This window comes from Perca fluviatilis, chromosome 8 (genome assembly GCF_010015445.1).
Source record: "Perca fluviatilis chromosome 8, GENO_Pfluv_1.0, whole genome shotgun sequence".
NCBI lineage: Eukaryota > Metazoa > Chordata > Actinopteri > Perciformes > Percidae > Perca > Perca fluviatilis.
This window is the reverse complement of record NC_053119.1, coordinates 28,319,383-28,344,909: the sequence shown is the minus strand read 5'-3', so window position 1 is coordinate 28,344,909 and position 25,527 is coordinate 28,319,383. Positions and strand designations below refer to the sequence as shown.

Genomic DNA, 25,527 nt, shown 5'->3' with positions numbered 1-25,527 from the left:
GGTCAAGCGTTAATGTCGAGCCCTTTGCGAGCCCTGTTCGCAAAGCCAGCATGTTAACAGTTGGCATGTACAAATCATTGCGCAGCGGACCGTGAATTTAGCCGACAGGCAAAAGAGATCAAAACAAACCTACCTACTCAGTTTAGAAGCTGAGCAAAATTAAATTATAGCTAAATATTGATAGATGGCATCAGTCTTCTGCAAATAATTTAGGCATTTTGCTTTTTTGGCATATAACATCAGTGGAACGATTGATCAGCAACACAAAAATGCTACGCTAAGTAACCCAGCAACCTTTTTAAATGTGTTGTTATTATCAGTTAAAGTGTAAGCCTGTTTTACACAGGGATGAGGCTTTTCATGCAAACCTCCCTCTTAGTTTGGCACTTAATCTCTTGCCTGGGTGTCAGTGCCAGACAGTGAATTTATATGCATTAAAGCTAAGCGCTCAGGTGTGGAAGAAGAGACCTGGCATTTTGCAGAGAGCAACGTTGAGAAAGTGGGCTGTGAATGATGAGGGATCGGCCCGTTCCTGACACTTTGAGTCAGCCTTTATTCAGTGTGTACCTTCTGTCATCACGCGGCCGCCACTACTTTCATCTCTGTCACGCACAGAATGCCATAACCCCTTTAGCAACACACACAACAAATACAGACCAGTCCTCCTTCAAAACACAAGCATGTTCTGTACCATGTGTAGCTTTCCATACAATTGCCTACCATCTGGGGCCACTGTTGTGTGGCATTTTAATGGATATTCACAACCCCATGATTTATACTCTGACTTCTGTACTCAATTGCCATTCAGGAGATCCTCTAGTAGGTTGTTCCAGGCCAAACTCTAGACCTCTGGGAAGATTTCACATCTTCATAAATCATCTTTGCATTAATTTATTTCCTTCTTCTTAATAGCTCCAACAGGTTATTGGCCCAAGGCTTTATTTTGCTATCACCCTAGAGAATTTGCAGGATATAAGACAGAAAGATGAAGGTGACACTTAAAATGTATCTTTTCCGATGAGGAACAGTCCCACACACACACACACACACACACACACACACACACACACACACACACACACACACACACACACACACACACACACACACATACACACACACACATACACAGACAACACACAGACACACACACGCCTGGTGACCAAGGATAGAGAGGGTTTCGTATGCGGTTGTAAAGCCCCCTTGAGGCAAATTTGTGATTTTTGATATTGGACTATATACAAACATGAACATCTGGAGAAAGAATAGCCACCCCAGTCCCAGACATAAGGTACTGCACAGCACATAGTGTCTAGATCCCCCTCAATAGCCCCTGGTGAGCTCAGAGAAACATTTTGGTCACCAGGACACCTAAAGGACAAACAGTGGCCAGATGCCAGGGAGACGGCAAGGCGCCTAATTCATCACTACCCCTTGCCGAGCGACAGACTGGAATGACACTCGCATGTAGTGTGCCGTACCCGTATCTCTCTTCCTCTGTGTCTCCATCTCGCTCTTTCTCTCACTCTCCCATTACATGGAATAGCTCAAAAAAGGCTAACGTGGCAATATCATAATTAGCGGGGCACATTAAAATCGGAACCATGAAGCGTGTCATTAAAAATACACTGCTGCAAGCCACCTCCATCTTTCCAGACTCCCACATGCGAAAAGTGCTTACAGTCTCGCTGTGGATCTATCAATGCATCCCTGCAATTTCCTATTTGTTTTTCCTCTCTCATGTCCTCCTCATGCAGGGAGATAAATAGGCAGCATTGGACTGACTCGGGCCCATCAGTCACTCTCGTCAATCCTCGAGGGGTAATCGAAGCCGCAGGAGACGTCCTGTCCCATCCGCAACATGATTTAGCCATAAGAGGAGAGGATCCAGACATCTCTGTTCTTCACTGTGTCTGTCAGTGCACTGATAAATAAGAACCACATAGAGGGGGGGGGGGGCGTTAAGAAAGAGGGCTTGAAATGTGTCGTCTCTGCCCAAAGTTATCCTGTTATCCTGTTATTCCTGTTGCGAATGGATAGTTAAAAGATAAGGGCAGAGTGAAGGAGAGAGAGAGAGAGAGAGAGTGTGCAGGACAGGTTGTGTGATGATGTGTTGACGTGACTGGGAACTGGATTTTCCTCCGCTGCAGAAGTGGAAGAATCTCTCTCTCTAGCTCTCTGGCTGCCCGCTCAACACTCATCATCAGATGATGTAGCTCTCAATCACGTGACCTTGTACATGCAGGGCTCTCCAATTTGCTGTTATCTACCAAGCTTACTGCTGTGAGTTCCCCTCTTATACTCTCCTGTCTCCTTCCCCTCCATCTTGATCAATGAATCCCAATGTATATCTCTCTCTTTTTTTCTTTTTCTTTTTTTTTCAATTTCCATTTTTTTTTTTTTTTTTTTTTTTAAAGTGTACCATCAGAGCACCCATGTATCCATCCAGCAGTGAGCTCCAGTATTAATGTCCCCGCCATGGCGCACTTCCTCAAGCTATTTCTCATTTCAGCCCTTATCAACTGCAAGCCTCAATAATGCCGGGATCTTTTGAGAGACTTGAGGGAGACAAAACAAACTGCAGGAAGCTGGTGTTTCATGTGCATCTGTAATTTGTCACACAGAACTTGTCCCCTTTGATACACACAAACACACAGCTACAAATACCAATGCCGGCAGGAGTTATTCCCTTGCGTCTCTGCAATGCAATCTGACTTCAGACTCTCTTATTTAGTGGAGCCTGCTGGTGCTCTGGGAATTTATATGAAGTCCAGTCTTCCATTTGTAGGGGAGGACTTACAGACCCATGGTAGTCCCTGTGGAGGGTTCAGCGGATGTGATTGTGTCTTTGTTTGTTTTGAGAGGGCAGACTTAAGATGTCTGACCAGACCAGTTAAAACCCTCTGGCTTTGGTGCATAGTGCAACCAATTAATTGATCGAAGGTCACCTATTCATTTTCCTTTTGTAGACTGCTAATATACACTCTTCTCTTTTTTTTCTTTGAGTCACTGCCACTTCGCTCTCAATTTCCTCTCCTCTCAAATCTCTGTTTGAGTCCATGTCTCACCTTACCTCCTCCTGGTTTATGCTGTTTTTACCTCAGTGTTCCCACTTTGCTCTGTCTCTCTTAAATTCCCTCTCTTAAATCCTTCATTCTTGTCGGCATGCACTTCATCTTCCCTCTCACGTTCTCCTGTGTCTGCTGACACAGGGCCGAGCGGATGCCTGACACCTGGGGTTGGCAGCGTTTTCTTTCCTGCCTGGCCGTGGCCCAGAGAATGAAAGGGGAGAGGAAACGTGAAGGCGAGGGCGAGCCTTGTGCCCCTGTCTCAGCTGGGAAGGACCAGTGGGGATTTGTGGAGATCTAAACACCTGCAGGGGGGCTTGAGAGCAATGCCAAGATGTTCCTATATGCATTACACACAAACGTTCACAAATATGGGGGCCGGCACAGGCACACGTCGGACTTTCTCCGCGTCTGCACACGCCCACACAAACAAATGCACACACAGAAAGATTATCCATGATATGAAAACGTATAGGCCTACATTCTGTGTACGTATTCTGCCTGTCAAAACCTGCTTTCAGCGGGGAGATTGTGAAGGTGGTTAACCACCTCATTTGTAGGCCAGAGGTGTCCGGCTGATTCTGTGGAACGGAGAGCGAGGGCAGAGAGGGACCCGAAGGCAGGATTGCTTAATGCAGTGGTACGATTCAAAGAAAGTCGATCCGCTAAAGCTAACACAAGTCATTGGAGGGCAAGTCGGAGAGGTGAAATACGGGAGAGTTTTGGGAGGTGCAAACTTGTTAGTAGGGTTTAATACTTAAGTGCAGATGGAGAAGGCAAAGAAAATGATTAAAACTCCAGGTAGCCAAAGTAGTTAGGAGATGGGAAACAGAGGGGGTAATTCCCAGAGTACCTCTAAGTGTTAATAAGAAGGAAGTTATGGAGAACTTGAGGGTGTGGAATAGTTTAGTGAAACGTGCTACAAGTATGACAGATGGGAGTTCAAGAAAAAGATGACTGAAATCGTTTTTGGTAGAATTTGAGACAAAGGTTCTCCCAAAGGAGCTTTACTTACAATTTGTGAAATATGGGTTATACTTGTGGATTTGTGAAATACCGTGACCAAAGCCTATGAGGTGTTTTAATTTCCAAGTTTTGGCTTGGTGTGGGGAATTTAATGCCCATAACACATTATGGGTAAATGAGACAACAGATAATAACAGTCCAGTAATAGAAGATGTGTTAGATGGAAATAATTTAGTGCGCTTTGGAAATGAAGTAGCAGTTACCAATAGGGAAAAAGTTTTACTTCAGAACACAGTATCAACAATTTGTAGAATTTAGAGAAAACTAAATCTGAAAACATGGAGGCACACAGAAGGACGCCTAGGTACAGCGTAGGCAATAACCGATTATGGCCTGTCACTGCGTCGATAAAGAATCGTCTAAATTTTATTTTTTTATTCATTTATTTTATTATATAACTGTTTCTTCATCTGTTACCAATTTGTATGATATTTTTAACTGTTTTTATGTCTTGTGTAAAGCACTTTGAATCGCATTGCTGCTGAATTGTGCTATAGAAATAAAGTTGCCTTGCCTTGCCTAGGTCCGCATCGCCATGTATCGATGCAGTGATTAATTTTGACACTCCTTAGCAGTACTGATGTTACTTGTTGGTTTTCCAGTTGCTGCTTTTTTTTTGTTTTTGCCTTTTGTCTGTTGTCTGCTGTGTTCAGACTGCACCACATTCAGGAAATGTCTTTTTTTTTAGAGCAGAAACAATAAAAAGTGGAGTTCATATATATATTTTGTATATATATACATGTATATCTAACTGCTTGAATTTGTTGATGAAAACCATGTGTAGCAATATATAATAAAATTGAGGAGGTGACGCACTGTTATGCATCGTGATATCGAAGCGTTGACAGGATAATCGTAATCGAGTCGTGAGACCAGTGGAGAGTCACACAACCCTACTAACTGCCGTGTAAAATGTTAACAGATAAAACATGTCATGGAGCATTATAACCATCAAAACTGCTCTGTATTCTTATGCAAGGATGAGAGCATACATATAGAGATATGAATTGCCAGCAGTACGTGTTTCTTTTAATAAGCTTTGAACATTGAACAGTCAGAGAACATTTATCACAAAAGCAAAAGTTATAATAATAAAAAAAAACTATTCCAATAAAAAACCTGTACTTTCCTGTAAACTGACCTTTCTGATATGCCTCAGTTCAATAGCAGCATCTACATATTGCATCTTCTACAATCATGTTAAATAAAGTAATAACAAATTAATGAAAAATCCATTGAAAATAAGACATTCTTGTAAACAATCTGTGATATGTAACATTATTCCAGGATTTTATCTTGCGAAAAAACAGATATAATAATAATAATAATAATAATAATAATAATAATAATAATAAAAAGAAGAATACAAAATGTTAAACCAAATGGTACACCAAACATTTGATTAATCGCGGTCTTCGCGATTAGCTAATCGCATTCTTTCAAATCCCGATTTTCCATTTGAAAACGATTAATGGTTCAGCCCTACTTGTGGATAAGTAACCTGGGACCCATTACATGTAAAATTGCATTATAATAAGTTATACAATTCATATTATAGTAGGTTCACTGTAACACAAAACACACATTATTTTTAAATTTATTTTATTCTATGTCCTATATTTTCATGGAGATGAATAAACCAAGTAAACTATGCTTATTAGGGCTGTACCGAATACCAGTTTTTGATCTTCGAAGCTTTGGTGCTTTTCAACAGCGAATATTCGAAGCTTCGGTGGCGGCCGCAGCGGCGGGGGAAACCAACATTTCCAAACTGCACCTGAAGGCAGCTTTTTTTCACGGTGAAAGAGACAAGCGAGATGAAGCAACTGCTTTGTTGTTGCAGGACACAGTCCCCTGTTCCTACAGTAGGCTACGTTTTTACTGTTCGTCATTAACTGCCGTAGTCTATTCGCAAGTCACGTTATTTTCCATGAAAATTAAGTGCACATTTTTGTCACGTGTAAATGGCGGATAAAAGCAGCTCGTTCTACTTACAGAACTCAGGTGATTTCTCAAGCTTGATGTGCTGTTGTGGTAGGCCAGTTTCAAATTGCATATTTGACACTCTGCCTTTGTCTTGTCCTCACTTACTTTAAAGTTCTCCCACACAGATGAAGTCTTCGGCATCTTTGTCTTCTTTTCGCTGAATCGTGACGGTAATGACGTTCAACTCATGGGCGTTTTAACTGGGGCATGTGACGTGACGTCCCAGTAAAATCTCAAAGTCTCCTATATTTCGCAGTAGATTAATTTAGATTGATAATAATGGGTAAAAAGGATAATACATTTTGTTTCTATTATTTTATTTTCCACAATGTCAAAGCAATGCAGCTTAACCCAAAATACAAGCTCAGGCATGCACTTCTGTCCCTGCAAACTGCGCTGTTCTGCGCACTAGCCAGAGAATACTCCCGTTGCAGGAACACTTTAGTAGTCCAAGAAGAAGGAAATACATTTATTAAGTATAACGAGGTTGGGTTGTCCATCCTATTAAAATGGCTAGGCTATATAAGAAAATTGTAAAAGAGAGTATTATATTTCGAACATGTTCAAGCGCGAATGAGAACCGTTTGGAGGGGGATGCCAGGTTGTGCAAAAAACAAAAAAAAACCCGAATATTCGAATGTCAAATTTTCTAATCGAATACCAACCCACCGAACGAATATTCGAATATTCGGGTCCAGCCCTATGATATGTTTAACGGTACAAGTTTCAACTCTAATTTAAGCCATTAACCATGGTTCTGTAATGTTTACGAGAAGCTATTAAGCATTAAATAGAGGTACCGTATGTGGAATTAGGCCAAAATGGGGCCAAATAACGGCAGCTCTGGAGTTGATTTGGATCCACAAGGACTTCATCTGCACAATGACAGAACTACACTGTGGAACAAAGCGGTGAGATCATTGTGTTCTCGGAACACTTTGTCAATGCCCTGTAGGGCTGCTGCAAAACTGTGTGCAAGGTCTTTTCTATAGCTACTGTGTGCACATAATCCCCTCTCAAGATGTATAGAGTGCTACGATGAGAAAATGTAGGATTGCTTTTGCTATATCTGTGTTTGACAGTCAGTAGAGGGGTTTTGTTCTCTGCACTGCAGAGGGATAGGAGTGTATGACGGCCATTTTTGCTAATTATGTTTGCCAAGCACATATTTCATCTGCTGCTCGCTGTTCCCTGTCCGCACTTATCATACTCCCCTCCTCCCTGTTCATTCGGCCCCCGCTTTAATTCTCTAAGACTGTACCACCAGCTTGTCTATTCCCTTCATTTAAAACGCTGGGAGAGAAATGAAATAATGGAGGTTTTATCAGCTATAAATCCAGTATGGCATTACTTAGAGGAGACTGACTCTCTGGATATTAGCACGGAGGATATGAGCCACTTATTCCACATCTCATATCACACTGATGTGTTTTCTGTCATTCATCCAGAATCTGTTCATGTGTCTTCCACTTACTCTGTCGCCCTGTCAGGGCACAGGGGTTGAGGCTTTGCATGTTCAGCAAAGGGAGGAACAATATGCTTTTTCTTGTCTTTTGGTTTCACATTAAAATGGTTATGCTTCTAATAAAAAAACTAAATCAGTAAGTGAATAGGCTCATTCGAAAGTATAACATTTCCTATCTGAGTCAAATCAATCATACCTCACATATCTCAGATTCTTTTGGAATCTCAGGCAGCCTTTGAAATCCTGAGCTGAGCAGAACCGAAGACGGTGAACTTTGCCAACTGGTGATGAGATGGCTTTTTTCAATGATGAGCTGGATTTTGTTAGGTCATGGGTGGTGACAGCTCACCCCAGTAGCATTGGAACACTTGCTCACTTCCCAATCCCCCTGTGCGAAGTGATCTCTGGTGAGTGTGTTTCCAAAAATGTGTTTCTGGCTTGATGGGTGCACAGCTGCACCTCTCATTGGCATGAGTGCATCCTAACAGATGCTGTAGCATGTCTGTGTGCGTTTGGGGGAGACGGAAGAATTCTGGCAAGGTGGACACTGCAGATGACTCTGATTGCACGCCGGATCAGGAAGGAAATTCCTCTAGGACGAGGACAGAGGAACAACAGCTAGAGCCTGCTGGACCAACTTGGCATGGCTTCTGTGATGAACACAGTCAAACCGTATTCACGTGGGCAACCTAGACACGTAGGCAAGCAAGCAATCGCGCAAACACACACACACACACACACACACACACACACACACACACACACACACACACACACACACACACACACACACACACACACACACACACACACACCAGGGACATCAGACCTGGACCCAGTCCAATCCCCTGGTGATGATTGTACATGATGGCTGCTGTTTATCTACTGGCTGAGGTGATAATCTGCTCTCATGACTCCCCTGAGACTCTAAACCTTCTCTTGTACATTAAAGTCATGGTTGGCCAGGGCCACAGGGGGACAGTGGTATGGAGTGGGGGGGTGCAAAGGGGAAAACTGGGATAATATGTTGAAGCAGGGCCGCGGGGGGGAAGGTTGAGTACCTTGGGATTTGTTGCATTCAGGAGCTCTGCAGCCCTCAATCTCTATATGCATTTGGGTGTGAGGATCAGGTGTCAGGAATCTTCTTCACACTTTTTGTAATAAAAAATTCCAAGTGTTTTTGACCGAGCTTCATCACTGCAAGCAAACAAGAGTAGTCCAAATGTTTGCCTTTTGCATCAGGTTAGGTACTTTAGCTGGGACAAAAGGCTGGGGAGTGAATGCTGTAAGGTTTATTATAGGACTGAATGTTTGGTCCTTCACAGTTGGCATTTATTACTGTATGTGCAAATAAAAGCAAAGTATCAGCCGTGCCAGCTAACATTGCGTAGGATAAACTGGCATTTAACACAGAAAACCTGGCAATGGGCTGTCGGTAAAAAAAACAGAGGGTTTGGATTGTGCAGCTGTAGACAAGCTAACATGGATGAATGGTTACAGTTCATCATTGGCAGTCTGCAGGCTTGCTGTGAAAGCACAGGTCTGCAATGATAATACATAGTTGTTGGATTCATCTGATAACACGTAATTGATGATGTGGAATTAGCATATGGCATATATATCTGCCATGGGTTCCATACAAATGACTCCAGAGAATTGGATTCATGTATTAGGAAATCATCTCATTAAACAGTATATTTCTATTGATATAATGACTTGTTCTGTTACACTTGTCATAACTCTGAATCTTTTTTGGTGCTTCATTCGGGAATTTATTTTGCATTCTGCATTCATCTTCTCAGTCCATCTGTTTATTTACATCCCACACACACACACACACACACACACACACACACACACACACACACACACACACACACACACACATCTCAGACACTGAGACCATGGAGAATTAATTATTGTAAACACACAGTACCAGAGTTTACAGCAGAAGACACTGACCCTGAGATATGTAGGGGCCAAACCTGTACCTTATATTTTACTCCTCCCTCAAAGGTGGAGACACAATAACAAAACCACAAACTACAAGATTAACATTATCTCTGACATCGTATTAACACAATTATACAACGGTAAGCTTCAGAAGGCAGTATTGTTGCAGGGCAATTGTATTGGATATCCAATAAGTGTCAAAAAGAGGAAGAATGGAAAGCATTTAGCACTTAAGCAGCTCTTGCCGTCTTGATGACAAAGCAGAACCTTGCTGCAGGGTGTACAGGCCAGTTTTAATGTTTGGAGATTAGTTTTCCTTTCTTCGCCCAATGAGGGACTAATCGTCGATAATCACAACAAGCCTGCCTGAGGGCTCTTTATACAGTACCTCCCTATTCTTCAAACGTTGCTCGCTCCGTGCCACCTGTTTTCCAATGAGAGCTGTTCCACGGGCACCACATATCCTGCTGGAAAGCTAAACTTAAAGACCGTTTTGAAGGGCAAGTGTTCACTTTTAAACCAAAAAAGATATTGTTCCCTTACAAAGAGAATGTAGCTGTGAAATGGTTTTAACCAAATCTCTGTTATATAAGTTTTATTCCCTGTCCTTGTTTGTGTCTTGTGCCTTTTTTATGTGGGAGTCTTATTGGACGAGGAGTTTTTAATTGGCTCGTTTTAATTTTAGTCTGGCTTCATCCATCTCCAGTTCTTGGCTGTTTGAAGGAGCCCACATTGATTATGCAATGCACAGACACACACACACACACACACACACACACACACACCTCACATACAGAAAAAGGCACACACACACACACCTCACATACAGAAAAAGGCCGACCTTAATAACATTACTATGGCCAGCTATATAATCACGTTTGGCGGTGGCCCATACTTCATGTCAGCTCAGTTTGTGGCCTACTCTACAGTCGTCACTTTGAAGTGTAAGTGGTAGCGCAGACGTACTGATGATTTGCCCACCCATGGCGTTGTGCGTTCAACTGCGAGGCTTTCACAGATAAATGATGTCGTGTGAGTTGGCAGTCGGGCTGATGAGATGGAGCAGAGCTGCCATAACTCTTCCTCACCAGCACACCATGAACCTTGGCCCGCAGCTGACCCCTGAACCCTTTCTAACAGCAACTGCATATTGTCGCTGTCGAGCAGAAACCTTGTATCTCCATATAAAGTCAATTTAATTATTTTATTTTTTTTAATAAATCAATGCTATTGCTCACCTAATCCTCCATCAGTTGGTTTTTGGGGGCAGTGGTGGCCTAGAGGTTAAGAAGGTCACGGGTTCAATCCCCAGACAGGGTAAAATCTGGGTAGGGAAAAGAGAAAGAGCAGTGCCACATTACCACCACTGAGATTCCCTCAACCTGCTCAGTGGCCAGCAGATCAGACTGGTTTTACTGGGCAGCTTCTAGGTATGAATGTGTAACTTTGTGAATGTGACAGGTTCGTCATGGCAAATGAGAAGTTGTTCTCTATCGACTATCTGAAAAACAACGGTTTTGGACATACAAGGTTTTGGCCGAACAGCGGCGATAAGTGTGTCCCTTTGCAGTGATCTAGGTAACATCACATTAAACAAGGCATGAACGTGTTGAAGCAGCTATTGTCATCTGAATTGGCCATTAAAGAAGAGGTGATACATTGTGACTCAAAGTACAATAATGCACAGTCGAAGGCGATGATTGCTTTCTTCTTGGGAAAACGGAGAATGTGAATTTGAAGATGTACCAGCAAGCTCAATGGAAACTAGTCCATTATTAGAATCCTAGCCCATTGACAGCCCAAACTCTATTTGCTCTCTGTTCTCTTTGCAATCAAAGATGTGCTCTGTACTGTAGCTATGCTGACAGCTTTTTTCACTCTCTATGAAGTAATTGCATGGTTAAAGCTGTTCATTGAATTCTGTCCCGACTCGTATGATTCAGCTTCTGCAGGAATCTCCAGGCATGTATCTCATCAGTAAGCAATGCCACACAGTTTGGCTTACTGACAGGCCCTGAGGTCCCCCCCCCTCAACTTGACTTCCACACACATCAGTCTGCAATCAGAGCTTGGCCAAGCCGCCCACTGTCTTGAATTACACAGCAATTCACTCTGTTAAGTACCTGCGCCTTAGTCATGCAAATTTCATGATGGGATTTGTGTGGTTTCCATACAGGGCTGGACGGACAGTAGAGTAAAGAAAAGTATAGTCAAAGTTAAGCTAGCTGCTTCAGCTCAAGATCCCTTTTTACATTTACACATAGCCGTGTGTGTGTGTGTGTGTGTGCGTGTGCGTGTGTTGGATGGAGGTGCGTGTTTTCTCAAGCATCCACGGTCCATGGAAGGGGATCTGTGTTGGCTCCTTTCCAACATTCCTGGGTCGAGGCGTCATGCCCTTCATGCCCCATCCCACTGTGAGCAATGGCGTGGAGAAGCAAAACCGGGCGAGACCGAGGCACGACGGCAATGCAAAGAGACAAGGGACTGAGCGTCCCGATCTTACCAGTGCAGCTGTTGTGGATTTGGAAATTGGAGTTTTCTCCCCTTCGGTGCTGTTAGAGCGGGATTAAGCCAGGACAGCACATACTGTGGGGAAGCTTTGGTCTGAGAAACTTTGTCATGAGCAAAGGAGAGGATACAGGAAGTGAATGATGGTGAAGAGATGGATCTGAGCAGATATGAAGGGACATCTTTTGGCTTCAAACCATAGACTGTATAATAGAAGTGGACGTAGCCTCCGTGTCTGCAAAAGTGAAGCAAATGCGAAGGTGCCCTAAACCTGTATTCTTTCTAATGGCCAACAGCGGGCGACTACACTGGTTGTAAAAAGAAGTCCGATTGTATAGAAGTCTATGGGAAAATGAGCCTACTTCTAACTCAGTAAACAGTTTCATAATGAGTTGATTGTCTCAATCGCTAGTTTCCGGTCTTCTTCTTCAATACAGCATGATGATCATTTTGTAAATTATGAAAATGGTAGTAATTATGGTATTTAAGTAAAATAGTCAATAAAGCAGAGGATGCCTTAGGGCGTGACTACCTTGTGATTGACAAGTCGCTACCACAGCGACCTGTCAATCCGGATAGAGGCTTAGGAATGCGTTATCCAGCGGGTTTTAAATTAGGTGATTTTTTTTTTTTTTGTTTTCCGTTTAACTTTTTTACGAAAAATTTAGCAGACATGTTGACATGTCATAGTAGGAAAAGCACAGGTGTGTTCACAACCATTAATGATGGCTGCATTCCACTTAGGAGAGGCCCTGGTATTGGGCATGCTGACTCACTGAAATAGCTTACTGGGACACTTGATGGAATTGAGCCATTGTTAAGGTTATCAATTCCAGCTGTGCTTTTCCTCCTATGACCGGTCAAAATGTCTGCTGTGAAAGAGGTCCATAGTAAAATTTTGGTTGCCTAAAAATGTTCAGCGTTCGGTTGTACTAAAAAGACACTTTAGGGAGTCGGCTGTTAATTTTTTCCGGTAAGTAAATTCCGTTGTAGAAACCGTCCACTTCTTTCATACAGTATGGCGCAAACATCCTATGGAGGAAAAGAGAGAAGGGAGGGAGAGAGATGGAAATAATGGGAAGGAGGGGGAAGGTATACAGAGTCATTTTTACAGATGATGGTCTTCTGGTTTACCCTTAGGGCCATGTTAACACAGCGGAGTCAGCAGTATGGCAACTGCAGTACACAGTAGATTTCTTGCGCCTACCTTCACACACACACACACACATCCGCACATGCAGGGCTGTGAGGCAACGGTTGGAACCTCGAGGCTTAGCCAAGGAACAATCAATAGCCTGTAATCTCCGTAAGAAGTGATACCTTCATTTTACCCGAATGTGCTGTCATTTCAATTTCGCCGTCACTTACCCAAACTGCACAGGGAAAAGAGATTTAAGCATTGTAGTCTCCCAATTTATGCAAGAAAAGCAGATTGAGGAATGGATGGCACGCTTTTTTGCAGCATGTTGATAATCCTTGCAGGGTGTTAAACCTAGGATGGCTTGATTCATGGAGGCACAGTCAAGCTCACAAAAAAAGCCAAAACAGCCTGCTTCACACTAATTTCAGTAAAGGCTTCGTAACTGGAGTTGTGGCATCCCTGCCTAAAAAAAAGACAAATGAATTAATCTAATGAGCAGTATAGCCTGCAGTGCTATTGTCAGACAATTGTACCTTTTTTTTTAATGACTGTATAAAATCTTTTAATAGATACCGTTTATACTAACATTTTCATCTTGAACGCTATCCGTATCCAGAGCCATTGTTTACAATAAGTTTTACCCTCAAGGCTTGTCCGGCTACAGCACTGCATTTCCTGAACACTTGTCTTCCTCAGAGAGAGCCAGTCGTTCTCAGCTGACTTCCCGATGTGTGCCAGCGCTGGCCGACACCGCCTCATTCACAGCTGTGTGGGGTCTGTATATGCCACAGCTGCAGAGCTCTGCTCTCTCTCATGAGACAAATGATACACCATTACCGCACACAGCACAACAGCGGCTTTTAAACGCCTCTCCCCTTGCTTCCTTATTAAAACAAGGTTATTTGTTTTCGCGGCCGTCAATGCAAGGCCACACAGTGTACTTCCAGTCTGTTAAAAAAATAAAAAAAATAATGACACCTTGAGAGCCTGAAGTGTTCCTCTAAGTGTTAAATTCAATTTTGTACATTCTTGATTCATCTCGAGAACAAAGGACTGTGTGTGCTGGAATGCCATGGCCATCTTACTTCTCTTGTCGGATCTTGAGGAATTGTGTTTTAATGCTGCTGTGCAAACACCCACGAAGCTGCGAGAAGACTCCCTGTGTCCACAGTGTAAAACAGAATGCCATGTATGTCTCTCAAGATAACTAGCTATCATCATGGTTGCTGCAGGATGTTACAGAGGCACACACTCACTCATACACACATGCTCCAAACGCTGTATACACACACAAACAGGGTAAAGGGCCACAGATGGTAAATATAGCTCATAGGGAGTGAGTGATCACATCTCAAGCCAAATTACAGTCTGTTTATAGCTATAGGAACATTACTGACTCCGCTGTATGATGCCTGATGAACAGAAACCAACATCCATCTCTGGAGCGTGACTTACTGTGGAAATGTTGTGCGAGCGTTGTGCTAAATGAATGCTGACAGCCATCTTTTTTTTTTTTTCGTTTCACGGCCACTGTTTAGAGTCGGCTGTCCGCAGTCCCCAAGGGAACAGGAAGGAGCCAAGCTCGTAATGATGAGGAATAATGATGTAACGTAATTATATTTGTCTTGTTACACAGTGCGCCAATGGAGCCCTAATTAATTGTGCCCGCTAATAGGAGGAACGAACTGTCTTGTTTTTGCCTGCTGTGTCACTCTTTGGTTGTGTTCGTTCTGTACTGCGGTTGACGCGTTGGCTCGCTCGATTGATCGCTCGGTTTCTTCCTCTTTTCCTCTTGTTAACTTTGTTTCCCTATCATCTATCAGTCCTCACCTCCTTCCACACTCGCACACAGTGTGCTCATTCTCCTCTCACTACTTACTGTCTTTCAGTTCCTCTCTCCTGTTTAGCCTGCCCACACAGCCACTCAGTGCTTTTCACTCTCCGTCTGACCTTAGGTCTTTTTGATGTTTTATCTTTTGATAGAAATTGAAAACGCTGAAGCCAATTGATTCAGTCTTGTCGCCGCCATCATACAATAAATGTGTTTGTAATGAAAAGAGGTTGTGAAAAGATTGGGGGAAATCAAAAAGTAAGACAATTCTGACAAGCATAGTAAGGCGATGGTAGGGTACAGTGAACTCATTGCTCCTATCAATCAAGCTCAGAAGCCTCAGACATTGCGCTTGAATGGACATTGTCTCTGCAATGTACTCCACCCCGAAACCTCCTGCGTACGCATGAACCCTTCAGCTCTTCTCAAATCTCAGAAGGATAAACCTTCAAAAGATTGTGCTGGGAATTGAAGACCTATACAACTACCACCGCTATCCTTGTAGAAAACATGACCTTGCCATACAGAAATAGCCCCTTTGGCATTGCCCTTTCTATGAGCTTATCCAAGAGCTCCTGCAACAGATAGAGGGAATCTTTAGCCACCATTCCTCACAATAAAATGGAAATGAAAGCTGTGAAGCTGTGCCCTCGTAAGTCTTCCTGTGGGGAGAAAAGTGACCCCTCTTGTACGAGATTGAGGCGCTAAATCAGCCTGCAGACACCTTCTGCTCCTGGTGCTCCTGGAGAACCATCATTCATGCTGGAGAGCAAGCCCAGCGCTTTGATATTCTCTGTAGCTTTCCCTTGGCTTTGTCAGTGTGTTTTTTGTACCCCAGCGTGTGTTTGATCTCAGTATTTTGTTCGACAAATACGGCATCGAAAGATAAAGAAAGAGAATTGCATATGTGCCCTGCTACATAGGTGTGAAACGGACAGGCGCATTTGCTTTCAAGACCCGCCCTTTCACCTCAACACATTGCCCCGTGCTCGTGTGGGTTTTTTTTTTTTCCTGGGAAATTATAATTGATGGGAGTGGGGGTAATGGAGGCAGGGAATATCAGCTGGTAGGGGAATGCTCACCAGTTGACTGATGAAATAAATTAAGCTGTAAATAAATAAAAACAAAATGAACATAACAATATTTCCAGTGATAAGACCAGAAACTGACCGACTCACTGTTTGCTTTTACAGACTTTTGACCTTCCCAGTTTAAGGTGCAGACAATCGCTCCTCCCACTTCTCTTCCTCCTAAAAAAGGTAAGATTTCTGCTTTCACCTGCCATCTGCTATGACAATCTGTTAACATTGCATCAAAATTAAACTAATTAACAGGATCCAACAGGATTCGATAGAGTTCCTACTCAAACAACTCATGTGTATTGCTCTTGTTTATTCCGACAAGGCTCCTCGGATGGAAAAGCGCTTCAGCACACATTCAAATATTTCTTTAAAATCGGCACACTGTTGCACCTGGGATGGCCCTGCATGCAGAGTTTACCAAAAAGACAGATGTCGCACAGCGGGTAATCTTTGTCCAGATTACAGTAGACCCTCATAGACGTGAGGGTGAATCCCTCTCCCTCCAAAGTGTAGGTGCCACACACTGATACCACTCAGAACGCCCTGCTGCATGGTACCTGCTCTTTAAAGAGAAGCAAAGCTTAAAGGGGCTAACTAAAATTAGCCAGGCAACCGATAACCTGTGCCTTGAGATCAAAGCAGGGCTGAACTGTCAGGCTCTCGGACGGCGCCTGCGGTGGGAGAGCCGGTGGAAGGAGGAATGTAGAGCGAGAGAGACACAGAGATGGGCAGAGGGTGAGAGAGGCTGCTATGCTACTCACGCAAGGGGATGAGTGTTCAAGAGGCCCCGTATCGAGGTGTAAAGTCCCACGGCAGGAGATTATTCACAGGGGGTTTGGATTGAAGGGGTCAAGGTTTTGTGTGTTGCACATCATGAGAGCATAATGTGAAACACACAAAACCTTGAAGTCTTCCCGCAAGGCTTTACAGTATGCATGTGTTTGAGAGACAGCTATTTTCCAGTATAATGCTTCTCCCTCAAACCATGTTTCACTGTTTCTGGAGGAGTTTCTATTACCAGAGAGATCAGTATGTAGTTATAAAACTAAATTTAGTCCCACCTCAAGTACCTCCTCTTCATAAGTAACAGGACCTTGTTGGATCTTCCTGACCAATGACAGTTTGGTCCTAGTTGTGGAAGAAGTACTCAGATTCTTTACTTAGTTTCCACTTTTTATTTTTTTATTTATCAGAAGTATTCCCACAGCCCTTATAAGATAAACTCAAGTAATCCAACTGTCACGTTTCAAATGTTACCATTTGAAGTGATTTGAAACCAGATATTATTTAACACTATTACCTAGGGCTGCACTAACTAATCAATGTAATTGATTATATAAATAGATGCCAAGAAATTTCATTATCCATTAGTTGGGTATTTGTTATGGTGCATGGCATCATATTTATGGAATTTTCATGTCCGAGTGAATTCTTTGTTTCTTCATAATAGAAACTTTAGTAATATCTGATCAAATAGTTAGATGTTTCACTGGCATGTAAACAGTTAAATAAAATATATAGAGAAAAATTAAAATAAAAAAATAAAAAATGTATTTTTTCGTTTTTATTCGATTAATAATTGATTGTCAGATACATTTTTACATTGAACTGTCAATGTTTAGGCTAATCTTTAAAAACAGATACGTATCTGCATATGAATGCAGGATCTGCAGGCAACGGGACCAGATCTTGTAAGTAGGGTTGGTATTCCATTTGGTTGCAGTTGCTGGTCTTTGTATTCCTTTAAAGATTAATTATATAAATGTGGCTAATGGCTGATTTCCCTACACAACCTCTCTTCAAAACAAGCATCCATTTTTTTTTTCTCATTTATTTATTTGATTGGGACAGTGCATGTTAATGAACAAACATGGAATACATGCATGTAAACATGCCGGATTGTAGCCAAGGGCTAATTTCCATCCGTAGTCCCACGGGCTAAGATCCCACAGGTCACAAAACATTGCATAATAAAATTTACATCTACAGTGAGTACATTGTTTATCAATAAATTAACAAAAGCCCTATATACAGTATTCACATAAGACTTAAAAATTAATTCAACTTCAAATATCCATATACACATTACAAAATAAAAAAGAATTCAGAAAAAGATACAACATACCCACTAATGTGTGCAACTTTGGTTTGCCCATAGCCATTTTTTCAACTGAGCTTTAAACGAGCTATATGTAGGGCATTCTCTCAATGTTAGAGGAAGACTATTCCACAGGTTCCCACCTCGGACAGACAAAACCGTCTGACCGAAGGTGGTACGCCTGTGGGGTATTATCAAGTCTCCTCTAGTAGAGGCTCGAGTGGTCCTCTGCAAATTTTCTTTAGATTTGATAAAGTCCTTCAATGGTGGAGGAGCGAGGGAGTGTAGAACCTCGTATATCAAACAGGCCATTTTCAAATTGATCATATTTCGAAAATCCAATAGTCTATGTTTTTTTATAACATGACAATAGTGGTGGGATAGCGTTTTTTTATCAAGTGTTTTTAATGCCTTTTTATAGAGATTTTCCATGGTTGCAAGTGTTTTGGGGCAAGCAAGAGACCAGGTAGTCAAGCAATAGTCAAAATGAGAAATAATCATTGAATAAAAATATGTTTTAGCAACATCCATGGTTTAATTATTTCGAATATGTCGGAAATTTTGAAGATTAAATTTGACTACCTGTGCTACTTTTTTTACATGACTTTTGAAACAAAGTGTTGGATCAAGGACTACCCCAAGATATTTAAATTCTGAGACCACGTCAAGTTCCACTCCATTCATAAAGACATTGGATCTGGTTACTTCGATCTGGCGTTTTGAGAAGTACATGCACACAGTTTTTCTGGTGTTCAACATGAGGCATGAATCTTTGAGCCAGTCCTGCACATAGAATAGGGCATCTGTGAGATCAGCAGCTGCTTGTTGGACGGTTTTTGCTTGTGTGTAAATCACTGCGTCATCCGCATACATCTGCGAGAAGACGTTTGGACATGAATTTGGTAGGTTATTGATAAAAAGTGAGAACAGAATTGGCCCATGGATAGATCCCTGCGGGACACCAACTCCAGAATCTAAACGGGGAGATTTGACACCATCTACTACCACATACTGTTTCCTGTGGGACAGAGAGGATTTAAACCATACATACCATAAGTGCTTGATCAGAGATGTTAAACTGAGTCAGCCTGGATATTAAAATCTGATGGTTTACAGAGTCAAAGGCTTTCTTAAAATCTAAGAAGACAGCCCCGACACAAGGACTCTTGTCAAGGAAACCTTTTATGTTTTCTGTCAACACACACAGGGCACTATCAGTGGAGTGATGGATCCGAAAACCAAATTGTAATGGATGTAATGAAGGTTGGACATTTTCTAGATGGGCCGTAAACAGTCTGACTACCCACTTCTCTGCTATTTTAGATATAACGGGAAGTATGCTGATAGGTCTATAATTGGACATTTCAGTTGTAGCACCTGATTTAAATATTGGTGTCACTGCAGCCACTTTCCAATCTGCAGGGACTATAGAATGGTTAAAGGACATATTAAGAAGATGGGTAATTGGACGTACAAGAGGGTCCTTGTACTCTTTCAAGAAATGTGTATTAAGACCAAATGCATCAAGGGCTTTTGAATTTTTCATACCAGTAATATTTTTTGTTACTTCATAGTCTGAAATTTCAGTGATTTTGAATACAGGCTGATGTAGATCAGTAACATTATCAGAACACAGAGATGACGCAAAATGCTGTGTAATCTCTTTCACAGAATTTATAAAGAAACTGTTGAGATTAGTGGCTATGGAAAGTGGATCTTTAATAATCAAGTCATTAATTTGCAGCTCCATTTCCTTATTGTTTTTGTTTCATTGTCGGCCAAGCAGTTTATTTAGGTTTTGCCATAATAATTTTCCATTGCCGTTTGCGTTCTCTATTACTTTAATGAAAAAGTTAGCTTTGGCCCGTCTCAGACTCTGTTATCTTGTTTCGCATATGAGTAAACTTCTGGCGGTCTGTTGTTAGACCTGATTTCAAAAATTGCTTTAATAGCAGGTCTCTAACTGACATCAGATTTTTACATTCTTTATTCAGCCATGGCAAGTGGCACCTTTTTACGTTTATATCTCCCTCTACTCGAATGGGTTGAGATAACGTCCTTCACAGATTTAATAAATTTACTCCTACAAAATTCAGGATTGTCACCAGACAGGATTGTATCCCAGTCCAGTGATGACAGGGCTGTTGTCACATTTTGTCGTTGGCTGTTAGGTATAACCTCATAAGGAGACCTGTTATTTGTGGAGTTAGGAAAATCGTTATTAACCCTCGATTTGGACAGTTTCCTGGAAAAAAGTATAATATTATGGTCTGAGATACCAGTCAAGAAATTGTAGGATCTAATTATCCTTTCAGGTCTGTTGCTGAAAAGTTGATCTATTTTAGTTTTAGAGTATTTTGTAATCCTTGTTGGTTGGTTGGTTTAGATTGTCCATTGTATGCTTTAGTGTTTTCCTATCTTTCTTACAGTCCCAGTTCACAGTGTCTCCAATTACAATAATTTCAGTGGGCTTGTTGTGTGTTGTGTGATGTTTAAGTAATACCTGCAATTGTTCATAGAAGTCAACTTTGGCTGATGGAGGACAGTAAAGGCAAACCAAAATAAAAGTCATCTCTGCAGAGAGGGACATTTTTACTGAAACATTTTCAATTTTGACCTCACTTGGCACACTTAGTTGTGAACACTCCAAATAATTTTTCACATACAGCAATACACCCCCACCTCTTCCTTTACCTCTGTCCCTTCTAAACACATTGTAGTCAGGGAAAACAACACCAGCTTCAGGAGATGATTCTTTAAGACAAGTTTCTGATAGGCCTAATATATCAATATTTGAATTCCTGAGGATATGGTTTAGTTGTTCACGTTTAGGGAGCATACTGCGTATGTTAAGGTGAGCACAAAGAAGCCCTTTTGGCTTATTTTTATTGTCCCATATTAATTTAGCTTGGTTTAATGTATTACAAATATTTGTTTCCCGATATCTTCTTATTACAAGATTTTTTATCTTTTTAATAACTTTGCCGGAGTTTGGTGCAGTCAGAGTTTGAGGTACGAACCCATTTTGGATCCCTGGTACTGTTTCCATTCAGCTGTTGACAGCCAATGACACATGACCATCGATGCACGCTGTAGTTGTTTGTAGCCTCTTAGCTGCTGCTTTTGTTTTCTTCTTCTTCTTGGCAAACCAGCTACAGGTGCATACAGTGCTGCTCATGAGTATAGGAACCCCTGCTAAAGTTGACTAAAAAGAGGAATACAAAAATCATCTTTTGGAAATTTATCTTAATGCCTTAATTGAAAAAATGAGGAAAAATCCAACCTTTGAGAACACCAATTTTCTTTGCGAATGAATAATGTATCGTAAATAAATAAATAAATGTTCTTCCTTAAAATACAGGGGGCATAAGTATAAACACCCATATGTTAAATTCCCATAGAGGCAGGCAGATTTTTATTTTTAAAGGCTAGTTATTTCATGGATCCAGGATACTATGCATCCTGATAAAGTTCCCTTGGCCTTTGGAATTAAAATAGCCCCACATCATCACATACCCTTCACCATACCTAGAGATTGGCATGGGGTACTTTCCATAAAATCATCTCTCAATGCAAATCCAACCAGCTATTAGGCTAACTGAAATAAAACCACGCCAATCTGTAGGTATTTTTTTTTTATTCCTCTTTTTAGTCAACTTAAGCATGGGTTCCTATACTCATGAGCAGCACTGTAGCATAAGCTACCAAGTGGACCGGAACAGCTGGAGCATGCGCAGTAGGCGCGCTTGCTATGTGTACAGTCGGCGCTGCCAATTCATTTGGGCTGCGCAGAAGTAAGCCCGCACTCTCGCAGACATGGGCAGATGACGTCATTTACGTCACGCGGACCGAGCCAGACCCTCGCAGAAAGTAAGACACGCTGAAAAGTATAAATCTTGCTTTAGCCTGGAGCTTTATACTGCATAAATTTGCCTGGTCATAGCTTAATCCTGACAGAACACCACGTCTAAATTTCAGCTTAAAAGAAAATCGGCTGTTCGTACACTGTCATGCCTCATACCGAGCCACACAACACTACTCCGTTGATGCTTGTGCACAGGACGGAAAGGCCATAGATGTATAAAGAGAAAAGCAATGGGAGCGAGAGGGCCGTTTAAACTCCTTTGCTCACTCCTCAGCTCATTCATTTTTCAGCAAAATTAAGTACATGTACACAGTTATATTCCTCTGCTCAATGTCTCAACTGATCAATGCATGGTTTTAAGTACCCTTAATTTCAGTAAATCCTTTGTCATGATAAAGTGAATTTCTCCTTGAAGGATCAACATCCTGTTAATCGTGCCATCTTTTTATTGATTTCCTGCTTTAATTAAGCATTGGCAGCAGATTACGGACACCCTTTGGTCTCAGATCAAACATTTGTAATTAGGCTAAATGAGTCTACTAAATTGCTAAAATATGGGAATGTGATCATGCCAATTCCATTTTATTCTAAGCTTTAACTAAGATTTCTATTGTGAATAAAGGATTAACAAATAATTATTTTTATGATCATTTGTACTTAATTGAAGCGGCTCTTCCAGCCTGTGTTTGCATATCAAATCGTATACATCATTTACATAGCAACACAAGATAATGCAAAAACAGAGGATAGCCTCAATGTCCTCCGTGTTTTGCAATGTTGTCTGCAGGGAAACTATTGTTTGAGTGCTGTCCCTTGCTGATCCAGCATCCTTCTGTGGCTTTTTTTCAAATCTCTTTTGTCAGTGATTGAATCTATAACTACATCTCTGGAACCAGTTGTATTCTGCTTGTCTGTTTTTCTCACAATGGAAGGTTTTAGAGAGTTTCTGTGAAGCAGAAAAAGACGGAGAGAGAAAGAGAGGGACAATGAGGCCTTTGAGGTCCTTTGGAAACAGGGTTGTTCAGCAGGGTAGATGTTGCTTTACATCCAAAAGCATTGCATACATTGAATACAGATTTTCATGATTTGCGCTCTGCATGCCACCACATTGGATTTAATATGAAACAACTGAGATGCAATTGAAGTGCAGCCTTTCAGGTTATAATTCAAAGGGGTTGAACAAAAATATCCTATGAAAATGTGTACGAATTGCATCCATCTATATAGAAAGTCTCCTCATTGCAGTAATTGGAGAAATTAATATTACCATAAATAAAACAAAAATGTAATCCTTTGTTGAGAATCCTTTGCAGCCAATGACTGCCTGAAGTCTGGACATCACCAAACGCTGGGTTTCCTCCTTTGTCATGCTTTGCCAGGCCTTTAACGCAGCTGTCTTCAGTTGTTTTGGGTCTTTCTGCCTTAAGTTTTGTCTTAAGCAAATGCATGCTCGATCGGGTTGAGATCTGGTGATTGAGTGAATTTTCCACTTCTTTCCTTTATAAAACTCCTGGGTAGGACTGCACAATTCGGGGCAAAATATGAATCATGATTTCTTTAAGCTTAGAATTGATATCACGATTCTCTGCCACAATTTTTTTTTCACACATGAACCATGACAAAATAAAACAAATTGGCAGTACCAAACATAGATTTATTTTTTGGCACCTATAGCACATTGCGCATCACCACAAGCCTGTAAACATAGAGGTTTCAATGAATACAGAAAATAAAGTACACACTGGCCATTTAGGTACAGTAGGCTACCAAAAATAGTTACATATAACACACTGAGCTAAATATGGCCCTGATACAGGCTCCTTGAACATGTCTTTACATAATTAAAACATGTCAATCAACATGCTGCAGCTACAGCTTCAGTCTCTAGAGAAATGGAGTTTGTCAATTGCCAATTTAAGTAAAAACAGAATGATTTCTTAGCACACTCTTTAACTGCTTTCCTTTTTATAGAATTAACATTCAACTGGCCATTCAAGTAGGTTACCAAAAATAGAAGTTTAACGCACTGAATATGGCTTTAAATAGGCTAAATCAGGGATCTTCAACAGGGGGTCCGGGACCCCCAGGGGGTCCTCCGAGTCAATCCAGGGGGGCCTCCAAATTATTGTTAATTTTTGAAAGTTTTTTCAAAAATTAAAAAGTCTTAACATGATTCCAACGTATTATTAGCAAATATAAATCCCCACTGATGGTAGGCCTACTGGCCTATAGGTAATGTAGTCACTAAGATATCCATCCACAGATCACATTTGTTTCACATTTAAGGGTTCACTTAAAACATGATTTATAAAATCATGCCAACAATTATTAGGCTATTTGAATAGCATGGTATTCTATGCAAAAAAGGTATCTATAAATGCTTTAGGTGGCCCTAAAAGTTATTGTAGGACCAGATTAATATACAACTTCATGTGGTTGGCTGATTCTCGTAACTAGTACCTGGGTTTTCATCAATATCCATTTGGTTTATTTCCGAACTACTGCGCTCGCTCGACGAGTGAAACACGTGGCTAAAAGGCGCTTTGTCATTGGCTGAGGGTAAAGCCCTGAACTTTGTGAGAGCTGTCCTACCAAAATAAAAGCCGAAAATGTTTTTTAAATCAAAGTCCTTTAAAAATTAAATCGTGAACCGGTTGAATCGAGATCGCGATTTTATAACAATTTATCATGCAGGCCTTCTCCTGGGTTGCTTTTGCAATGTGTTTTGAGTCAATTGTCCAATTACCAATTATTCTCTTATTAAAGAGCTGTAATTCCTAGCCCTTCCTCCAATTTGGATGGAAATACTCTCACATTAACGCTGAGAGTCTGCACTTTAATCCCATATTGATTATATAACTGTATCTTGAATATGTTTTGGTAAACAGCTAAAATAACATAACGTGTCTCACTGTCCAAATATTTCTGGGTCTGACTGTGTATGTTCTTCACTGTATATGTTTCAGCCCTTCAACCGGTATATCATTCAGTTATATTGACAGACAAGGACACGCACAAGTACGTCTCACAAGCCTTCAGCCTTGGGGTAACAGCCCCTTTGGGCCTCTCTGACCACTGGTGGCCTTGCAACACAGTACAGGGAGGTGTTGGATGTGTACGTGTGTGGGGAGTGTTATTGATATCCCTCCTGTTGTGCTCGCTGAAAGATACTGACTTATGCTTTTCTGCCAGTGAACCATTTACATATTTATTTCCCCGGCCAAACAGCACCTCATGCGCTGACGGCCACCGGAGACCTTATATGCCTGTCTTTAATTGGCTATTGATTGACTCTGCTATGGCAGTGGGAGACAATAAATTACCGTCTGCTTGAAGGAGGGAGGTGGCAGACAAGTTGAGCGTGGGGTGTAATTCTGAGTGTCAAATCTGTTTTTGCATTATTTAAACATTGCTCATTTTTATTTATGTAGCAAAGATCAGCCAGTGACAGACAACAACACGCAACACACAACAGAACGATGGCAATACAGGCTCCCTCTTGGA

The 25,527-nt window shown here is 41.4% G+C and overlaps 1 protein-coding gene across 3 annotated transcripts in view; it reads left to right on the top strand.

Moving 5' to 3' along the window:
* The window catches only part of tspan9a (tetraspanin 9a), a 187,968-nt gene that overhangs the window by 37,806 nt on the left and 124,635 nt on the right, over positions 1-25,527 (top strand). For all 3 annotated transcript variants that reach the window (XM_039808623.1, XM_039808622.1, XM_039808621.1), the window contains one exon: positions 16,172-16,237. The gene's annotated coding sequence lies outside the window, so the exon portion shown is untranslated. The remainder of the gene's footprint in view (positions 1-16,171; positions 16,238-25,527) is intronic.